Genomic DNA, 18,149 nt, shown 5'->3' with positions numbered 1-18,149 from the left:
GTAGAAAATGAGTTTATATAAATACACATATATGTATTCACATATATTTGTATGTGTGTGGGTATCTTGAAATTTACCTAATATTAAAGATTCTGACTTGAAATATACCACTTTTGCAAAAAAAACTTATCATAAGTAAATGTTAAATTCGTAATGAGAGAGAATTACAGAGACCATGATTGACAAAGAAACCTATAATTTTTCACCAATGGTAAGAATTTATTGGGGTTTTAAAATTATATGTAAGCAAAATTAGAAAAAAAAACATAACTGGGTTTTTTCATAGAAACCTTTGAAATAATTTTGGAATAGTAGTGGTAGTTTTAGTTTTCAAGTCAAAGGTCACTTTATTTCAAATTAACATTTATAAATGCCGGGCTATGTGGAAACCTCACTCTCCCTTAGCTCAGTCACATGAAAAAAATGTTCAAACAACACCTGTTCAACTCTTAGATTGTTGAGACAGCATTGAGACTGTTGTGAACACAAAAGAAACACTTTTTGGAACAACAAGGTAAGCATTTATTCTTTCGTTGACAGAATAAACATATGGGAGTTGCTTTTTTCCCTGGGAGTATTCAAGTCTCTCTAACCACTTTCCAACATGTTAAGTTAAAATGTTAGAATGCTGTTTATTCACACATGATTATTTGTTTTATAGGTCATCCAGGACAAATTCTATCCAATATAGACTTTATTATTTAAAATAATTGTTTAAAAGTGGTGCATTTTTCTTATTGTAGAAATAAAGCAACCAGCCTTAGAGAATTCAAAGACATATAACTATTAAATGTCTGGAGAGAAATAACTACAACAAGAACAGTAATGATTGCTTACATTGAACATTCAGTGTCAGACACTGCATGAAACTCAGGTGAGTTAGCTCATTTCATCTTTATAGCACCATATGATGTCTTATCACCTCATTTAGAGATGGTAAACCAAGGCACAGAGAGGAACTACCTTGCCCAAAGCCGAAATCTTTTTGGAGCCCAGGCAGACAGGCTCTAGAGTCTGTGCATGACCCTCCCCCTCCCCCTCCACACTCCCATATACACACTTTCACCCAAGAGGACTCTCCTTTTGTAGAACAACGGGCATTTAGAGAGCTGGGTTTCATGGGAAAGGGTATCGGATCCTTCAATATCATTATCCTTCATCACACTCAAACAAAAAATAGAAGCACCAAAGTGCTGGCCTCTTTTTAAATCCCAAAAGGCAGATGGTTATTTTTAATACACTGACCCAATTGCATGTGATGATCCAAGGTTGGCATAAAACTCCAGAGAGAGCCTGAAGTATCAACTAAGTTGATGTTGGACAAAATAATCTTAAAGCAGCATTTCTTGATTTTAGGTTTAATTGCTCACCCAGAGCTATCACACTCTCCTAGATTAAATTGAGAGAGTTCAGCCAGGAGTGCAAGAGGACTGGGGTATTGAAAAAAGTATAAAATTATAGCACTTGACTTTTCAGAAAGATGCTGGCATCTACAGTAAGTATTCCAAAAACAGTAGAAATAGACATCTCAGAGCAGTAGTCATCATTATTCTAGAGTGCTAAAATGGGATAACAGGTAATCTGGATTAGGGCAGTGAGGCCATGTCATAAATTGCTATATCCCAGTGTAATGAGAATTGGGGTTGCAGAACCACCCACATGATTTGATAGGAAACTCTTGGCACTTTTCAAGCACAGCTGGGGAGGGGGGCTTTCAGGCACCTCTGATGACTCAGAACAGGGAATTACTGATCTAGTTGCAACAGAGATAAAATATCTTGCCTACAAAATATGTAAACTACTAGAACAATGTCCGACATATATATTTTATAATACCTTTTAAAATATATTCTATCTATATTGTCTTATTAACTGCTCATATGACCTTGTGAGATAATTTTTTTAGAAAACTGAAACAAATTTGATAAAAGACATCTGGTTGTGGACACACATTCAGTATAAAATATATTGTTGAAGGCTTTGTTAGGTTCTAAAATTAGATGTATCATGGAAGTACACCAAATTATTTTCTCTTATTATTGAACTAGAGGACCGGTGCATGAAATTCGAGTGTGGGGGGGTGGAGTCTCCTCAGCCCAGCCTGTACCCTCTCCAATCCAGGATCCCTTGGGATCAGGCCTAAACCGGCAGTCAGACATCCCTCTCACAATCCTGGACTGCTGGCTCCTAATCGCTCACCTGCCTGCCTGGATGCCCCTAACTGCCCCTCCTGCTGGCCTGGTCACCCCTAACTGCTCCCTCCCTGCTGGCCTGGTCATTTCTGACACCACACCCCCTGCCAGTCTGGTCACCCCTAACTGCCCCCCCCCCCCCCGCTGTCCTGGTCGGTCCCAACTGTGCTTCCCCGCTAGCCAAGTTGCCCCTCACTGCCCCCCCCTGCTAACCTAACCACCCCCAACTGCCCCCCTCTGCTGGCCTGGTCGTCCCTTATTGCCCCTCCTACCAGCCTGGTTGCCCCTCACAGCCTCCCCCACTGGCCTGGTCGTCCCACACAGCCTGCTTGTTCAGTCGTTTGGTTGTCCCTTACTAACCCCCCTGACAGCCTGGTCGCCCCACGCAGTCTGTTCAGTCATTTGGTCATCCCTCACTAACCCCCCTGCCGGCCTGGTCAAAGGCAGCCATCTTGTGCAGGCATGAGGGTTAATTTGCACACTACCTCTTTATTATATAGGATTTATTGGGGTGACTCTGGTTAACAAAATTATACAGGTTTCAGGTGCACAATTCTACAATACATCATCTGTACACTGCATCTTTTCACCACCCCAAGTCAAGTCTCTGTTCATCACCAATTTAAAACTAAAAGTATAATGTGGGGACTTTGCCTGTTATTATATTATGCAACTAACTGTAGAATTGAACTGACTCATAATTATGATAATATCAGAAAATGCATTGGGCTCCACTACCTGAGATAATGGAAACACATCTCCACACATGAGAACATCCTGTTATGAATCTCAGGGTGGTGGGAATCCAGGTGCATTCATGTTTGTTTGCTTTGTCATCTTGTTATTGCTTGTTATATGCTGTCAAGTGGTAGGAAACAGAGGGACAATGTATATATATATAAAAGGCGAAGTGTCTGTCTGACTGGTAGCTATGACATGGAGTGACCACCAGGGGTTAGCTCAATGCAGGAGCTGCCATGATGCACACTGGCCATTTAAAAATAAACAGCACCATGGACCTGGTGCCGACAAACCAACACTCGGCTTCCCCTAAGTGGGACACAAGCCCCGCCACCACCCCGGAGCGACACCCCACCTAATCAGAGCCAATTCTGCCAAGACCCCATGGTGCAAAATGCGGTCTATAGCCCAGCCCAGCCCAGCCCGGAAACAGTCACTGTGGGCACCGGGTAATGACATCATATAGCAACACCCGGCTTCCTCTCCCTAGCAGCTAGCCTCCTTGGAGATTCTTCAGTTCAGGAAACTGACTTGCTTTATAGCCAGGTGCAAACATTTTACAGTTTAACCAAATGTCTGTGAAGCATTTTTACATGCCTCATCTCATTTGATCCTTACAGAAGTCCTGGAGTAGGTGGATAGGAGATTCAGTAGAATCCTATTTTCTTTTCATTAGTCGGAAAATGGAGATTTAGAAAGTTTAGAAACTTGACCCGAATGAAAAGAAGTAAGAAATGGTGGAACTTGAATATGACTTCAGGTTTTTTCATTGCACAGAATATAGTCAAACACTGCTGCAGTTAAATATTTTACACTTAGTTCTCCCTGCGTGACCTACAATAATAATCTGCTTTGTGTTGATATTTACTGCTGTGTTGCTGAGAATTACCTGAAAGAGAAGTTGGGGTGGTTCACTGGGCTGAAAAAACTGATGATGCCGAAAAGGAAAATTTTCCCATCGAATTTCTTAATAGCATTACTCCTTCAGGAATGCCATGTCATAAATTAAAATTGAAAGTAGATGCAATCATCATGCTACTGAGAAATCTTAATAGTAAATGGGGTCTTTGTAATGGTATTAGATTTATTATCACAGGATTGTGACCTAACATAATCAAGGCTGAAGTATTAACAAGATCTGCGGAAGGAGAGGTTGTTCTGATTTCAGGAATCGATCTGTCCCCGTCTGACACTGGCCTCCCATTTAAATTAATTCGAAGACAGTTTCCCATGATGCCAGCATTTGCAATGACTATTAATAAATCACAAGGACAAACTCTAGAAAGAGTAGGAATATTCCTACCTGAACATGTTTTGGGACAGCGTCAGTTATATATTACTTTCTCTTGAGTTCGAAAAGCATGTGACGTTAAAGTTAAAGTTGTAAATACTTCATCACAAGGGAAATTAGTCAAGCACTCTGAAAGTGTTTTTACTCTTAATGTGGTGTACAGGGAGATATTAGAATAAGTTTAATCAATTTATTGGTCATTGTTTTTCTCAATGTTTTTTTATCTTTGTTGTTGTTATATCATGTTATTGTTTATTTATTAATCAATTTATATATTATTTTCATATACATTTTATTACTTTTCTTTCATCTCTGACACTTCTATTATAGAGAAAGGGTGAATAGCAATATTAAAATATTTCTTCTAATTAATTTCCTTTCAATGTGCATGAATTCATGTACCAGGTGACTAGTAACATAATGATGAACCAAAGAGATAAGTCACATTGATCTATATTTCATATTTAATAACTACACTGACAAAAGTGTCCTAAGCATTTGGAAGCATTAGTACTGGATGATATTCTGGAATGAGAATGAGAAAAGGATGCGGGAGGTAGCACTGAGATGTGGTTTACAGCAGAGGTCAGCAAACATGATTTGTAAATGCCAGATAAAAAAATGATGTTGTGGGCATACCATCTCTTTCATAACCAGTCAACTCTGCTGTAGACAAAACATACAAAAATGTAAACAGTCAAGTCCCTACAAAACATTATTTACATAAAGAGTTAGCAGGCTGGACAGAGTATGCCAACCCAAAAGTCAATGTGGGAGGGTCCTTCAGAGACAGATCCCATTCTGGGATTGTTAGAAACTGGGCTGCATGCTAGCAATACCACAAACTGACTAAGAGAAATATCCTAAGTATGTATAAACCAGCTTCATGGAATGGTCATACCAATGACATAATGGGTTAACATGTGAGATTGCTATGTAACTGTATTCAGGTAATAAAAACCAATTTCCAAATGAGAAAACTAGAGGAATCCCTGCTCCAGTACCTCTGTCTGTGACTGTGAATGCTCTGTGTATATTATAGCAGTAGACATATTATTTTACAAAATTCCATTTACTATTGACTCAGAGCTTTGACAATTGGTAATTCATTTTATCTATTTAGCCAAAGCTCGCCTTCCTTTGACTGCTACCTAATCAACATATTCCACATTAGTAGTTCTAAGTTTTAAAGGACATTGTGATACATGTTCTCCTTCGCTTTCTCTCCTTTGGGAAAACCAGTCCCCTCTCCCTTTCTTTGGGATGAATACACTTGAATGGAGATCATACATATCCATCACACACACACACACACACACACACACACACCAGCAAGAGAGTAAACTCCTATGGGCAGGGGTCTATGTCTATTTTGTTGATAACAGTCAATATACAACCATACGTAATATGAGTTAATTCTTTCTGCAATGTATCTTGGCCTCTTTCTCAACCAAATATGAAGCTTTGTCAGAATGAAAGAACATATAGGCAAGAGTAATGTATGCAGAGGAGCAGTCTGGGTTTAAAAGTATGAGTGAGAATATAGATGAAAAAGGGAAAGAATGAGAAGTCAGAGGTGATCATGTGGAGTTTTATCTATAATAATAAAAGTATAACATGCTAATTAGACCAGACAGCTGAACAACCTTCAGGATGTCATTCCAGATGTCCTTCCGGATAAAGCCATGGTGGCAGGGGCCAAGGCAGAGGCAGTTAGGGGTGATCAGGTAGGCAGGGGAGTGGTTAGGGATGATCAGGCAGGCAGGCAGAGGCGGTTAGGGGCGGTCAGGTGAGCAGTTAGGGGCGATCAGGCAGGCAGGCAAGCGGTTAGGAGCCAGTGGTCCCAGATTGCAAGAGGGATGTCCGACTGCCGGTTTAGGCCTGGTTGGTTTAGGCCCAACCGGGCCTAAAGCGGCAGTCGGACATCCCCTGAGGGGTCCTGGATTGCGAGAGGGTACAAGCTGGGCTGAGGGAACCCCCATGCAAGAATTTTGTGCACCAGGCCTCTAGTTTAAAATAAATAGCTCCTGGCATGATGTCATGCATGTGGCAGATACTCAAGGCAAATTTTTAATGATTAATTAATAACAATACATCTAATAATATTAACAAGTGACACCTCCAGTTACACTGTCAACAAGAACTCATACCCACATTTCAGAACATTTTCAATAAAATTGAGCATTGGCTAAAATTATGAGGTGGGAAGGAGAAATATATTTGATTTTTAATTATCATACACATGGTTCATATTAGTTTTAAAAGACAAAATCATTATATTTTTACAGGTTTCTAACTCATACTCTTTTTACTTCCCTGGGCCTCTGTGTTTGCTCCTCTGGGGGAACAGGTGCCCTTCCCACAGTGCCCACCCTCTATTATTAACCCACCAGCATGTTGCTTACTTCTCAAGGCCTGATGCTACTTGAATTCCTCCTGCTCAAGGACCTATTTCATATGTTCCACCAGAATTAATTGTTCTTTCCTCAGCTCTCCCATGGCAAAGCTTGTTATTAGCAAGTTAATTTTCTCATGGTTTACTTAATTATTTATATGCTTATGTCCCACATAAGAGTTCAAGTTCTCCATAGTGGTGATTGTACTCTGTGAGCAGTTGTTGGGCCTGACTCATGACCCTGTCCAGAGCAGGTTCTCAAACCATGTTTGTGCAATCAAATTGTGTGCCAGGGATACGGTATTGGCATTGCAACATTCCATATTTGATTGCGAGTATTTCAGCCATGAAAAATGGTGTGCAGGATGTATTTTTTAAAATTGAGACTAATTAAAATTAATTTTCTTCTGAGAGTCATTTTAGAATTTCACTACAGTTGTGTGATAATTAGGGATGCTCAGGGTTGGCACTGAACTGGGAGTCACTGGTTCATCAAACATGACCCACTGTAGTTGCTCCCATGTGGCTATTAATATCACCAACTGCAAAATGTATCAAGGTTTATTAAATGAAAATCTCATAAAGGTTTGCAAATAAAGCAGTGCTATGCAATATGGATGGTATGTGGTTCCATTCCCTTAAGAGGAAGATAATTAATAAACAAAGTAAAGCAACTGTGTGTTTATTCTCAGGAGTGTCCTTCAAGGACATGAATGGGATGTGTGGTGCACTTAATTCATGCACTTAGGAGAAATAAGGCATGAAGTATATGCAAAAAATAGAGTCAATTCAAATCTTTTAGACTTGTAATGAAATAAAAGTGATGGCTCTGAGTGCACATATTAATTATACAGCAATCAATATTTTGATTTTAGATCTACTAAAAAATAATTTTTCTTCTTTTTCTTCTTCTTCATTTCCAATATAGGTTGAGGGCTAGGCTCAAGCCAACTGGAACATGAGTGAATCCCCAAAGGATGGATGTCCTCTCCTGAATCAAGTAGCCTTTAGAGGTAGGCTCTGGTATGAAGAGGTCAATTACTCAGAGCTGTAGTTGTTATGGTGTGGAGAGAGGTGAAGGGTGACACTTCATTAAAGCAAAAAAGTGAAAAGCTGGGGTTTTAATTGAACTAGATGACAGCACACATAGACAGAGTGAGAAAGCTTTTCCATAGAACCACTGCTCTCTGGAGGGAGGGAGCTTAATTCTTACTGTCATCAGGCTGAGGGAAAGCATGGCCCTAGTTAATTTCATTTCTCTCAGGAGGGAAACCATCTGGGCAGAGACAGGCATACAGGTTAGTGAGAGGAAGCTTGTGGCTGTCTGAGATGACCACGGACCTAGGAAACAGACTCCCCTGGCACCAGCTCACAGGTATGAACTTTCTGAACAAAGCCAGAAATAGCCTGGAGAATGTATCAAAATAATGAGAATCACTGCTTTTATTATTTAAGTGTTTAAAATGTTCGATCCTTCAGTTATGTCATAATATGGCCCATAGATTGGCAGCATAGATAGTCCAGCAGCTGTCACTGCAGAAAGATTGAACAAGGAAGATTTTATTCCCCAGCTAATCTAAGAGCTGTTTTTAAGATCAGAAATAGTATATATAAAAGAAATAGTATATATAAAAGGTAAAATTAAGTTTAGTCCATATTGCTAGGTTGAACACAAAACTCAATATTGGAAGTTTACTTTTAGCTAGAAATGTAACATTAGAATACAGCAAACGTCAACTCTAGAAATTAAAATAATTTAAGCTAATCAATTGTATTTTAATATCTATTAAATTATTCATCACAACACTGTCTTCTAAAATGAAAAACAAAGTACAAAACAAGACAATTCTTTATTATAAAATGACTTCTATTATTTGGCCAAACATTTTCCATTTTGACATCAGATTTCCTAATTTCAAATATGCCAAATATACTCTTTAAAATGATTTCAATGGTATTCAAGTCCCAATATGCTGAGAATGACTAATATATTTTAAAGCAATTAATTTTGTATAAATAAAAAATTGCAAGCATGAAGAAAATTAAAAAGGTGCTAATTAATTTCCATTGTTTGGAGATAAAAAAGTGGGAATCTTTTCTTTTTATAGTTCACTAGAGGCCCGGTGCATGAAATTTGTGCATGGGTACAGTCCCTAGGCCTAGTCCATGATTAGGGCGATCTTCCCCAGCTGCCAGCAGCCAGCCCTGCCCCCCACTGCCACCCACCCTTGGTTCCCCATTCACCATTGGGGAATTGGAGCCTGCTGTCCAGGGGGAGGGACCGAGAGGTGGTCAGTGTGCCTCATAGCAACTGGTCGAGCAGTTGTTCTGGTTGTTCCACCGTTAGGTCGATTTGCATATTACTCTTTTATATATATATGTATATAGATAGATAGATAGATAGATAGATAGATAGATAGATAGATAGATATAGATATGCTCCAATCCTTCAACTTCCAGGGAAAGAGGCAAAGGAGGGTTGCTGAAAGTGATAAGGGAGGCAGCAGGGTAAACTTTTTTTTTGGGGGGAGGGAGAATTTCCTCTTGATGAGGAGCTTCAAAGGACAGCAACCTACTTCTGCTACCCTCTGTCTCCAGAGACACAATTTCTGATTGGCATCTGGTAGGACAGAGCAGTTGCAGGTACAGGACTGGGAGCGCCTTTCTTCATGCAGCTCCCTGGAGAGTCTCTTCCGGCCAAGGAAAGCTTTGTTCTAACCATTTCTCCCAGAGCCAGGGCTGCTGGGTGGTTTGGGGCAGGAGGGCAGAATGGAGGTGAAGCAGGGCAAGAAGAAGTCTGGGGTAGAAGAATGGGGGAGTAAGAGGGACCAGCAGATGCCAGAAAAGGGGAAAGGGTCTACAGAATCAGATGGGAGTTTGGGAGGGTGAGTATAGACGAAGTCCCTTCCCCAGACCCTGCAATCCCAGGTGGCTAGTGGGAGAGGTCCATAGCGAGGTGCTGAGCCTCCTACACTTTGTGTCTGAGGCTCCAGAACATGTGGCCAACACACCCTGCCCCCGCCACCCCTGCCAAAGTGCTGCCATTTGGGACACATTTGCAGACACATGGATTATTTTTAAGTTAATGCTTTTTAATTCACTCTGTTTCCCACTGGTCATTTTTAATTGAAAGGGCAGATTCTGCTGGTGTGTGTTCCTTTGCGGGCAGCAGGGTGTTCTCCACAGGCAGAGATCCGATGAGAGACAGAGACAAAAGGCCCAGCGAAACATGGGGAATGAGTAAACAGGATCAGAGTGCAAGGAACAGGGAGAGAGATGCACAGGGAGAGACGGACACATGGCACAGGGTGCTGCGGATGGGGGCAGAGCTTCCCGGCCCGGTGAGAGGGCCATTGCGGGAGCAGCAGCTCCGTGGGCATGTTCACCCTGGGCACAGCTTCCAGGCCCGGGGAGTCTGCGAACTGAAAGCCCTGGATAATTAGAGCTAATTTCATTGTGCAAACAGCCACAGCTGAGGCTGGGCTGGCCACCCCTCTCCCGAACTTCCTCCTGCATTCCGGCCCCAGCAAAGGGGCTTTGCTGGCACAGCTGGAGTTGAGCGCCTGGGGGAAGGGCACACAGGCAGAGAGCCCCTGGGGCCCAGGGGTTGGGGTGAGCCCTCCGCCTCCAGAGCACCCCCCATGATTACACACTCCAGCACGTGCTGTGGCCCTGGGATGGCAGGTCGCACCGGGTTAGAAATTGGACCAGAACTTGGTCAGAGCTCTCCTTGGCCTTGTGCTGAGCAGGCCCTGGTGGCATGGGCCCCAGCATTTGGGTCCTTAGGTTTCTATTATCTTGGCCTCCTGAGCATTCCTGCCCTTGTACCCTGCCACAGGGAGTGCCTCTTTGGAGCTGAGGCCGCGGGTGAGGAAGGGACAGAGTCTGGTACTTGGCTTTTGGTGATCAGTTTGTCTTTGCATGCATGCGCCACAGGACCCCAAAAGAGTGACTTTCCTGAGCTTTCGGTTATATGTCCACACCGTGCACACCTCCTCTGAGACACGGAGTCCAAGGGGAAGGAGAAAGGTGTGAATTCCTCACGTGTGAAGGCAGCTTTATACTTTGAACTGCTAGCTTGAATCAGTGATCTAATTTTGTAGTTTCAGGAGCCCTTGGCGGGTTGGTTGGAGTGGTGGAAGGGTAGGGTTTTATATTTCTATAGAGGCCTGGTGCACAGGTGGGGGCCGGTGGCCTGCCCCGATGGGGGCTCCTGATCAGGGTGGGGGTCCCTGCTGGGGGGTGGGGCCGGCCGGGTGAGGGGCCACGGTCGGCCATTCTTGTCATTGTGGCCATTCTGGTTGTTCCTCCATTTTGGTTGCTGGGCTTCTATTATATAGGATACTATTACAGATGACCCCACCCTCCCCGTTCTTCTCCCCTTTGCTCACCTCCACTTAGTCCTCCCTCTGGCCATCACCACACTGTTGCCTGTGTCCATGGGCTATCTATAATAATAAAAGTGTAATATGCTAATTAGACCAGAAATCCTTCTGGAGGAAGCTGAGGCAGCAGGGGGCAAGACAGAGGCAGCAGCCACTGCGGTGGGGGCCAAGGCAGTCACCGTGGCAGCGGGGCTGAGCGCCTTTCACAAACTTTGTGCGTCGGGCCTCTAGTGCATACATATTCTCTGGCTTATCTCTTCACCTTTGTTCACCCATTCACCCACTACCATCCTCTCCTTTGACTTCTGTCAGTTTGTTACATGTATTCATGTGTCTGGTTCTATTTTGTTTGTCAGTTTATTTTGTTCATTAAATTCAACAAATTAGTGAGATCAATATGGTATTTGTCTTTCTCTGACTGGCTTATTTTGCTTAGCATAATACTCTCCAGGTCCAGAATCTTGAAATACACTTACTGACACAAGTGAGAGCTTCACCATTTCCCCTTTGACTGAATAGAATCCCACGTTAAAGCAAAACAAGAATTAATAATTCTTTCAAATTATAGCTCTGTATGTTTTCTTAAGTGTTTTATTCATTGTACTATTTACTCCTTTGATAAGTGTGATTGGAAGAGAGAACATGTAAAACCTGTCAAGATTATAAAGCTAAGCAGGGCTTTTCAATCAATAATAAAATTTAATAATAAGGATCAGTTGTAATTCCTTGATAATTATAAATTGCCTTCCCTATCTGTAGCAGTATACACATAACATACACATTAAATATATATAAACATGGAATTGTTAAGAAAATGAGAATTAGAAAACATACATACATATTTGCATATTTTAAACTAATGGCTCCAAACCTTTTGAAATTATCCACTTAGTATGTTTTCGAACAGTTTAGACAAGGGTGTCTCCATGGATTTAACATGGGCAGATTTGTAGAAACATGCTTTACCATATGATGATCAGTGAACCTCTGAAGAACAAAAAATATTTTATAGGCATTTCCCTCTCAATGAAAAGTATTGCAGTCTTCTAAGAAGTTTTATAGTTCATATTTTTGCAATAAAATCACTTAGATTTTATCTTGCATAGATTTGTTTGTTCACAGTTAATTTCAACAGCTAGTGAGGGTGAAACTGGAATTAAGACTAAAATTGTCTAACAACAAAACCTAAGCTCAGAATGACTCATTTCTGTTTCCTGAAATTTCCCAAATGGAATATATGTTGTTTTTTCTTCCCGTTCATGTATGGTGTATAAGGATACAAACTAAGTTGTAGTAATGGTGTCGCTGAATTCGATTGAATTACATTTCTTGCTACAAACAAAAACATCCAGAAGGGAGTAGTCCAGGTTGCAGAGTACACTTGCTCTAGGAGGTCATGTAGAGACTAAGGCTCCACTCTTCCCTCTGCTACATCACTTCCTGGAGCTCACAGTTATCCATATCACTTATGCTGCCTCGCCAGCCTCCACATTCCAGACTTTTGGAAAGAGGAAATCTGTGATGAATGGGACATCACTGAGAAGTTCCTTAAGTTGCAAAGATCACCCTCAGACATATCCCATGAGTCTAAACTTAGTCATGTGGACCAAACCCATCTACACAGACAGAGAAGATGATCTCTAACTGGGAAGCAGTGTTCCCAACTAAGACTGGAAGCTTAATGTCATGCAGGAAATTAGGAATGTTGGCCACACTATAGTTAGATTTCTCTTAAAGGAGAATTCTCATCAGCTTATACAAATTAGGGAAACTACTAATATTGCAAGCTAATTAGAGAGATTAACACAGTAGATATCATATGCTCATGCTCCTAAATAGAAACAGAGTATATGGTGACTGTACATAGCGTTAAAAAACAAAGTTGAACAAGAAAGGTACTATTAGAGCAAAAAAATATGAGCAAAGTAAGAGAGAAGTGGAGAAAAATGTGTACATAGAAAAGAAAGAAATGTAAAAGAATAAAAAAAATTGATGGACTAGATTAATATATATTTATTAATATGGCATTAACATAGTCTTATTAAATTTTATATTATATGGAAGAATGTAATATAACTACAATATTACATGAACACAGTATTAAACTGTTGTTATTAATATTTTAAAACTAATTATTTTTCCCACAAAATCGTCCCTTGGGGGAAAAACTTATATTCAAATTCTCACAAAGGACATATTATAGTATTGTCCACTCAAACACTCTGTTCTGAAAGACAAAGTACATTTTTGGAAAATATACATTTTGAAAAATTGACATTGGTCTAAAATTATGTTAATGAATGTGTTTTTTAAAGAAAACACAATTTTTTGATATGTTCAGAGTTGACTTTAAATTATATGAAAAAATAAACTAATTTCAAAAAGTCTGAGTATTTTTGGTATATAGCTGCACAATAAAGTGTTGGATGTCACTATGGACAAGTTTTATAACAATCACTTAAAAAGCAATACACTAGGGGTTATCATGCATATGATTTATGATATATATAATTATCATCAGGTGGTGATCACACATAACCATCTACAACAGTGGTTCTCAACCTTGGCTGCACATTACAATCACCTGGGAATCTTTTTAAAATCCTGATTTCTGGGCCTCATCCTCCCGAAATTCTGTTTCTTTGTTATGAGGTGGGGCCACAACATTAATAACAAATAAACAGAATTTCCAGAGGATGAGGCCCAGAAATCAGGATTTTAAAAAGATTCCCAGGTGATTCTAATGTGTAGCCAAGTTTGAGAAACACTGATCTACAAGATGCTTAGGAGAAAAAACTGATTCCATCTTCATTCTATGTAACTGGATACCTGTTATCTGGGGAAATATTTCCACAGGCAAAACAAAACAAAACAAAACAAAAAAAACATGTCTCTGAAAAATGCTGACCCTCAAATAATTTGAATGCAACTAAAACTAATATGGAGATATTGATTACATGACCCAAAGAGTGGGTTACAGATGAAGAAACTTTAATGTTGAGTAAGTTTATGAATAATTTCATAAAACATGAATGGGAAATGATATTTCTAACTTGATTTTTATTTTATATCAATGTGTTCACATAAGTAACGAAATGAATAAGAATCAGTTCATTTGATAAATATTTCCTGAGTGCCCACTGCACGGGCACTATTCTGGGAGCTGCAGAAACATTGGCAAAACCACAAAGTTAACCTCCTACATGGAGCTTTGATTTTAAGGGACCAAAAACAACTTCTTATATTAAATTACTTCAGGCCTGTGACACTTTCTCGATCCTATTCCTACAGAGTTTTAAATTGTTACTTTTTCCCTCCAAGTTGACTTTTTTTTTAAAAAAAATATATATTTTATTGATTTTTTTTACAGAGAGGAAGGAAGAGGGATAGAGAGTTAGAAACATCAATGAGAGAGAAACATCAATCAGCTGCCTCCTGCACACCCCCTACTGGGGATGTGCCTGAAACCAAGGTACATGCCCTTGACCAGAATCGAACCCGAGACCCTTCAGTCTGCAGGACGACGCTCTATCCACTGAGCCAAACCGGTTATGGCTCCAAGCTGACTTTTATATGTTGTATATAATTTCCAGTTGTGAAAAGAGAAAGTATGTGAAGGAATACATTTTATATATGGTGCTTATGCAAATACCATGCCAGTTCAGGACAAACATGCTTCACTCCAACTTCATCTATTTCCCTCCTATCAAAATAAAGGAAATGTTGAATCTGATTATATATACTAGAGTATCATTTAATTCCTCCACATTTTCGAGAGCACATGGATTTAAAACTGACTTCCTTTTTTAGTTTCAGCATAGCAGAATGCAGCATATGATAGGAAGCAATTATTAAGTGAAATAAATTTTGAAACTTTAGTTAGTCTGCAAAGCCACCATAACAAAATGCCATGGACTGGGTGACTTAAGCAACAGAAATGGATTTTTTCTCCCAGTTCTGGGGTCTAAATGCCAGCTGTCAGGGTTCTGGTAGATGAAAGGAAGTATAACCTATTCTCTACTTTAGAAACTTCAAGATCATGATTTCTGCAGAGCTTCTGGTCACTTTCAGTGTTTGGCATTAGAAGTGAAGTCCATTAGCTCACCCTGGTTCTTTCTAGCACATTTTACACACTGTGGAAGCTGGGACTGGTAAAGAGAAAACATTTCAACCAAATATAACTAAACCACACATATTTTTAATTTATGAACATCTTATGATAATGCTTACGTGATTTTTCTATATCTACATGAGATGAGCAGCAGTTAGAAAAATTTTAAACATCTACAGAAATTTATAATGAAAAAAAAAACATTGTGCACGTAATGGCTGTTAAGGTTATCTTTAACCTGGATAGTTTGATGATGTGTTAAATTAGCATTTCTCATACAAAATTAGTGTCAGTATATTAAGTCTTTTTTCCTGCAAAAGTTTTCATAAAACATACATGAAAAAAAGTCAAGATTATTATATACTTGAATAACAAATGTAAGAGAAGTGATGAAATCTACGACCTCAGAATTTGGCTGAAAATCTGAATTTGAAATTAGGCTGTGACTTTGACATTGATGAAAACAGCTACTCTGGTTATTTGAAAGTAAGTAGATCAATTTGGTGGAAGAATAGAGAAAACATATTTGCAGGTATTTGAAAAGAACAATTAATACAGCTAGAAAAACTTATTTCCAATATACTGTGGAATGTACTTGATTCAAATTACTTCTGAAATAAGGACATAAATATATGGAGGATCTATCTATACTGAACATTTACTTCTTTTCCCTCTCTCTTACTATCTGTAATAATAATAATAATAATAATAATAATAAAGGTATTATACTAGATCGTTAAGGGACATAATTGTGCTTACTCCTGGAGCTAACAGTATCTCATCTGGAGGATCACACTTATAACTCTAGCTGTGTCTTGTTCAGCTAGACATCAGCACATTCGGTAGGAGGCTTCAAGGGCTTCTCACTTGATGCCCCCCAGTGGAATCCAGCACCTTGATTGGCCAATTCTGTTATTAAAGTACTAGTGGCCTGGTGCATGAAATTCGTGCACATTGAAAGGGAATTAGAGGGAATATTTTTTTAAATTAACATAAAATATTCTTTTTTAAAAAAAAATAAACCTTTATTGTTCAGATTATTACAGTTGTTCCTCTTTTCCCCCCATTGCTCTCCTCCCCCCCGTTTCCACTCCACCCCCTGCCCTTACCCCCCCACGCACTGTCCTCGTCTATAGGGGTACGATTTTTGTCCAGTCTATTTCTGCACCCCAACACGCCCTTCCCCCCGAGAATTGTCAGTCCACTCCCTTTCTATGTCCCTGGTTCTATTCTATTCTATTCACCAGTTTATTCTGTTCATCAGATTTTTTATTCACTTGATTTTTAGATTCACTTGTTGATATGTATTTGTTGTCACTTTGTTGTTAATAATTTTTATCTTTACCTTTTTCTTCTTTTTCCTCTTCTTAAAGGATGCCCTCAGCATTTCATATAATACTGGTTTGGTGGTGATGAACTCCTTTAGCTTTTTCTTATCTGTGAAGCTCTTTATCTGACCTTCAATTCTAAATGATAGCTTTGCTGGGTAGAGTAATCTTGGTTGTAGGTTCTTGCTATTCATCACTTTGAATATTTCTTGCCACTCCCTTTTGGCCTGCATAGTTTCTGCTGAGAAATCAGCTGACAGTTGTATGGGTACTCCCTTGTAGGTAACTGTTTTTATCTTGCTGCTTTTAAGGTACTTTTGCCCTTGGCATTTTAATTATGATGTGTCTTGGTGTGGTTCTCTTTGGATTCCTTTTGTTTGGGGTTCTCTGTGCTTCCTGGACTTGTAAGTCTATTTCTTTCACCAGGTAGGGAAAGTTTTCTGTCATTATTTCTTCAAATAGGTTTTCAATATCTTGCTTTCTCTCTTCTTCTGGTACCCCCATAATTCGGATGTTGGTACGCTTGAAGTTGTCCCAGAGGCTCCTTGCACTATCTTCATATTTTTGTATTTTTTCTTTTTGCTTTTCTGGTTGCATGTTTTATGCTTCTTTGTATGTCAAATCTTTGACTTGATTCTTGGGATCCTCTAGTCTGCTGTTGGATCTCTGTATATTATTCTTTATTTCAGTGTATGCTTAATTTATAATTGGTCCTTTTTCATATCCTTGAGGGTCTCACTATATTTCTTGGAGGTTTCTAGAAGATTCTTGAGTAACCTTATAACAATGGTTTTGAACTCTATATCCAGTAGTTTGCTTTTCTCCATTTCTTTCATTTGTGACCTCTTCTTTGTTTCCACATTTTGGCTGTTTCCCTGTGTTGGTAGAGTGGCTTTGTGTGCTAGGTGTCCTATAGGGCCCAGTGGCTCAGCCTCCCTAATTACCTGAGGTGGACACTCTTGGTGCACCCCTTTGTGGGCTGAGTGCATAGTCTTGTAGTTAAGCTTTGATTGCTGTTGGTATCACTGGGAGGAATTGACCTCCAGGCCAATTGGCTGTGAGGACCAGTTGTGTCTACAATGGGAGAACTTCTGTGCTAGAGACACCCTATGGGGCAGGACTTGCTTCAGTGGGGCTTTGGCACTCACTGAGTCTACCCATGTTTTTAGGCAGAGAAAGGCTAGGCCATTCATATGCAAAAGCCTCTGTGCACAGCTTGGGTGGGGTTGTAAACTGGGTGGGGTGTGGTCTCAGGGAATCACCAGGGTGGAGCAAACTGCAATGGCTGCCAGTCTGCTCTGCCTCGGAGAGGTCTCAGGGCCTGTGTCCCGAGGCCCCATGCAGGAACAATGAATGCTGCAAGCACCTCTGCGAGAAAGCTACCCTCACATTCTGGTTGATGCCAGACAGTCCAGTTTCTCTCCGTATGAATCTGGGTCCCTAAATTCTCACCCTGAACCGGAGTTCAGAGCAGTCGGGAGCTTATATTTCCTTCCCGATTGAAAAAGATAACAGCGTACTAAGCTGCCTGCCCCTTTTGTGCGTGCCTCCGTACCTCCGCACTTCCACACCTCTGCACCGCCTACCGGACTCAATGCATTTTTCTCTTTCCTTTTAGTTGTAGAATTTCACTCAGCCAGCCTTCCCATGGTTCTGGATGGTATTTGTTTTGTCTTTTAGTTGTAGTTTTAATGTGGTTGTGCGCA

The sequence above is a fragment of the Myotis nattereri genome, assembly GCF_964212035.1.
Source record: "Myotis nattereri genome assembly, chromosome: 8".
NCBI classification, from domain to species: domain Eukaryota; kingdom Metazoa; phylum Chordata; class Mammalia; order Chiroptera; family Vespertilionidae; genus Myotis; species Myotis nattereri.
The sequence above is the reverse complement of the archived record's forward strand: the minus strand, read 5'-3'. Positions refer to the sequence as shown.